The 5162-nt window shown below is 36.9% G+C and overlaps 1 protein-coding gene across 1 annotated transcript in view; it reads right to left on the bottom strand.

Moving 5' to 3' along the window:
- Positions 1 to 282: 282 nt before the first annotated feature.
- Positions 283 to 5162, bottom strand: part of LOC111263986 (uncharacterized) — a 35883-nt gene continuing 31003 nt past the window's right edge. The window contains exons 11-12 of the transcript XR_002682586.2: positions 1570 to 1648; positions 283 to 1305 (exon numbers count right to left, since the gene is read on the bottom strand). The gene's annotated coding sequence lies outside the window, so the exon portion shown is untranslated. The remainder of the gene's footprint in view (positions 1306 to 1569; positions 1649 to 5162) is intronic.

The raw sequence follows: 5162 nt of genomic DNA, 5'->3' as shown, positions 1-5162 counted from the left end.
TATATATATATATATATATATATATCTTCTGCTTACTGACTAAATAAAAATATATTGTTAAATGCACGCCGAGTTAAGTGCACAAGAATTTATGTAGTCCCTTTTTAATTTCACTCCAGCTCCAAAAACTGGGTTAACTATGTATATCGAGCGCAGACATGTAGCAGAATAGTCAACTACAGATTTTTTCCAACTACAACTTACAAGAAGTTAACAAAACTATTCACTCATACATTTGGCTCCAAGCTTTTCCAGGAGCCTACAAAAACGAAAAGCCGAACATTTTGAAAGTCTTAAGTCATTTTATACGAGTTTCGATCGTAGCGAACATCATAGCAAAAAACTTACAACCAAATGGTGTAATAAAATGCATTATTTAATTTGGCTAAAAGCATAACCCTGTCGAAAGAATTCGTCTTGCATCGCTTCCGTATTATCATTACCGGTTTTGAATTTAATTTTTCTTATGTACGTGCCTAATGGCTAGTTTTAAAACAACAGGTATAACGTAAAAACATACTGGATAAATAACTGTATAAAAAATATACTGGAGGAAGCGATGATTTGGTTGAAAATAGCCATTGTTTTAGACTTTAAGAGATAAGTTGGCTAATAAATGATCCAAGCGCCGATCTGTTTGGATGGCAATGAGCGCGTAATTTCATAATCCGTTGCCAGCTGCTGACTTCTCGCCTTGCGTGGCGCTCTTAGCTAGATACAATACGTCTAAGCTTCCTGTGAAAACGCGTTAAATGGAATTTACCTTGTTAACAGCAGTCAAACGGTAAAGGTGGTCATTTATCTCTGAATACCTTCTATTTGCAACAATGCTGGAATACCGTAATTATGTTGTGTACAAACATTTTTCGATTTGTTAAATTTTCGACTCTTAAATATCAGGCATAGAGAAACAGCCAAAATTTCGATATTTACATATGAAAATTCGCACTCGCTGCGAACATTACACACTGTGTGTGCATACACCCGTATTTTATGTTGTGTAGAGATACAGAAACTATTGAACATTTTCTACATATTTAACATCATTGACTATCCCTCTGACTCTCGACTGGCACGCGTCGATCGTGTTCCAACATTTACATAAATTTGTCAACATGTATTTGCAAGGCGCTTTGCAGAAGTGCTAGCTCTCTTGTAAATCTGCGTCCAGCTGTACTTTAAAAAAAGCTTGTTTGTCTTTATGCAGGGTTCCCTCATGGTCTTCAGCCTTCTAAGCCATCATCTCCATTTTTAGATCGAAGTCTTCATCGCTATCATCGACTTTCGTGATTTACGATCGCGGTGCTATTAACGAATAAAAGTTCATATGTGAGTGAAACAAAAATAACTACTTTTACTACCCATATATGATATTTCTCATAATTGTTGATAACAGGAATAGAATATTTTCGGCATCAACAGCACAGGACTGCAAGGCTAAGAGGTTGCCTATCTAGAGAAGCAGCTATGCATATTACTTGGTACCCTCTAAAAATTCTAGCAATTTTTCAGTTCATATTATTCTAAAAAATATAATAAATTAAAAAACTATACTACCTTGCTGCTTACCTTTTATACTTTCGACGTGTGAAACACGTCTTGCTGCAAACGAAAAATCGGAAACACAGCACGTAGTCCAAAACAGGTCCTAATAAAAGTTTTAGATAATCAGGATTAGATTTGTTTGCAGGACAGGTTGGACAGACCCCAAAGCCTGAGGGTAAAAGCCAGAGAATGCTGTTAAAAAATATTGGATCTTGTTAACTGTCATTACATATTGCATAAACGTCAAAATTGAATATGTTTGCATTTATTATAACATTGAATGAGTATTTAGAATAATCGTTAATAATTAGATTTGTTGAATCTAAATACGATTAGTTATGCTACGCGAATTTTCAGGTTTCAGAATCCCTTTCTTTTTAGGGACCCGCCTCGCAAACGAGTCGCACTTATTCCTAAAGCCATTAAATAATTTGCTTAATAAGTTTGCAATTTTCATATGACAGCTTACCCCATATAGTTGTTGTTTCCCCGGACCCTTAAGACATTAAACCTCCAAAGAGAGCCCTCTCACTACACAAGAATTAAGCAACCTTCACCTAGACTTGTTATCAACTATCTGAATTGTCTCAGTGGCCTACCGGGTGAATGTTAATTATAAGACGTAGTTGGATAACAACAATTCTATCCTGAGCTTCTTTAAGCAATACGCGTTAAATTCAAGCCCGAGTATCACAGTCTATACACATGGACATGGGGTTTGTTTTTCTTGAAACGTACAGTATCTAACGAAGGCGCGGGCCCCTCAAATTGTTTACATACTCAGACATACACACGCAAAGTTGATGGGAAAGGAGGAGCTGCGGAAGGAGAGTGATGCAAACTCAGTGCGGGAACAATGCGAATAGTGTAATTAATTTGCTGATGTCAATGAAGCGAACACGTTTATATATGGTAGGTAAAAAGAAAATGTCGGCTATATTAGAGCGAAGCGTATAATAAAATACATGCAATGTAAGACAATCTATGCAGGTCCCTTATATCAGATTTTTCTATTGATTTAGAAAAAACTACAATCGTTTCAGATGGGAGACTTGCCTAACTATATAATAGTGAACTTTATTGTATGGGAAATTGTGGTACACAGTCGCGTTGGTAAATTTACCTCGTTTTTGGCACAGCCTTCCTTCGTCTTATACATATAGATATGTGCCATAGAAGCACAAACGTCACATAAGTTTATCACGCTCTATACTCTTTCTCTAACTCCTTATATTATGTTATTGCTTATATTAATAAAGTCCGTACCTATATGTTGTATTGTGCTGTTTTAGCCTTCAGGGGTGAGCCATGTATTAAATTTTTTAAATAGGTTTAATTTTTTTTCAGAAACGAAGAGGTTTATTTTGTAATACATAAGGTTAGATTTTTTGATTCTACGAGGTAGGCTCCAAACTGAGTTTTTAAAATTATTAAAGAACTTTTCAGGCTTTTTGTTATCAGGCTATTTTCAGCCCTTTTGTTATTTGCTGTTTTCGCGGAAATGATTAATAATTTATAGTATTCTCATGGAGAAATCAAAAACACCGGGCGTAAGACGTCAGCGTAGGGACGAGAAACTAGAACTAAAGAATGTTTTAAATAGAAAACGGCATAATATACCTAACAGATATGCACCTACAAAAGAGTCTAGATCTGGCAAGGTCTCAACAATGAACGAAGCGTTGAAGATCGGCAGCTTATTTTATCGACGTAATTCACTTATGTTTATACTGGACATTTTGAAGTCAAGATTAGTTTTTTCCCTCAAGAAGGAGGTTGCATGGAATGTAAAGACGGATTAATTGCAATAAAAAGGGCAATCGGGACAGAAGAATGGGCAAACTGTAATGAAGTAACAAGGTTGCTAGAAAATATTAATAAAAAATTGAATTTTTACAACAGGGTGACGAGATTAGTGCATCAGGGTAATTCTGTTTAATGGAGTTATAGTATAGGTTCAATTAAACGGTCATAGAAGTGGCTTGGGATAGGGCAGGAGGGCAAGGCCTTTGAACTTACTACGTCAGAGATACAGAGAATTAATCGGATCTACGCAACTGGTTGCTAGATTAAACACATTACCTATAAAATGCAAATAATTCCCAAACGAGTCTAAGAAAAGGCTGATGAAATAACCTTCTGGACCTAAAGGACAACTAAAATATTTAAAGGGACAACTTGATAACTGTAGATGAATAACCAGATAAGCGGACCATAAGAGCTAAACTGTGAGTGTACCACGGCAATATTTTATGTTACGCTGGGTGCAACATTAACGAATTAGACTCCCTAAATCAGTCCTCGTGATGGTGTGGCGGTAATACGCTTGCCTAAAAACTCAGGGACACTGACTGAGTTGAGCTCATTCTAATGCCGGGCAGGGACACACTTCGTTTTGAGCTAGGAAAAGCCCCAGCGCAATACAAAGCGATGTTTTACTGGCACGCCAATCAGGAACACTTGTTAGGTTACTTAAACAACGGAAAAGTGGATACACTGCGAAATCCGCGAATCTATATAAGCATAATCTAGATATAACAACAAACCGTAATTCTGTATAGATCGTGGTTTATTATTTCGCGATTATCGCGCTTCTCCTAAGAAATCTTCTTACATAGAGTTAATTCGTTTCGAAGGATCGACTCAAGAATTATAGGCCGTTATAACGATGTTACACAGTAAACTAGTCTGTCATTTGCAGCAAGAACAGGTAAAATGGTACGAGTTATTTAAGGCATTTGTTCACACAGGAATCTCGCGTAGTGTTGCATTACGTTACATATTGCATGATACTGAATTATTCTAATTATGATATAGTAATATGTTTATGTACAGACTCGAAAGACAAATGCAGTGTGTGTGTGTGTGACTCAGCCATACCTTCTATGACCATAAGAAGTGAACTTCGTTCTCCTTTTTGGCTAGTACATTGACGACTAGGTTAAGAAATAATTTGTTTGGGCCAGTGGTGCTATATCAGCTTGGCCCCGTAGATTACCTATATGCGTTTTAATCATTTGCTGTTTAGAGTTAAGACACAGCAGTTCTCTACGTAGCGGCATCAAGCTGATGGTTGATGGCCTTGTTGAAACTCTATACGAGAAGTCTTGGTAAAAGCGGTCGGAGACACACCATTTATATCGTCCAGAAGCGAAACGATTGCCTCACTCAGCAATAAACATCAGAGAAATAACTTTAAAACACAAACACAACAGGATTTACACAGCCGTTATTACAGGGGCAGCCGTCAACTTTTACAGGTCGACGGCGGTTAGAGAAAGCAAAGGCTCTCGGCATGACAAATAAAACTATTGACGAAAATCCAGTATCATCCCCATAACCTGCTAATAACTTACGTACGTAACGCACAATAAAGGTGTTGTCTCGTTAGGCTTCGAGAGGTGGTGGACAGCCTAGATAAATTTCCACTGCTGTTTCAAAGCAACATATTTCAAACACACTGAATCAGGGAAGGAATCATCTTTTTCTTGCATCTAATTATGTATACATGATATGATGACTTGTTGAATACTTTGGTAAAATTAAGGTACTACGGTGAACAACACTTTGGCAACAGCTATCAAAAAATCTCTAAGCTATTGTATAAATTTATCCAT

Source organism: Varroa jacobsoni, unplaced genomic scaffold, assembly GCF_002532875.2.
Source record: "Varroa jacobsoni isolate VJ856 unplaced genomic scaffold, vjacob_1.0 scaffold_809, whole genome shotgun sequence".
Classification (NCBI taxonomy): Eukaryota; Metazoa; Arthropoda; class Arachnida; order Mesostigmata; family Varroidae; genus Varroa; species Varroa jacobsoni.
Note: the sequence above shows the minus strand (reverse complement) of the source record. Positions and strands in the feature narration are given on the sequence as shown.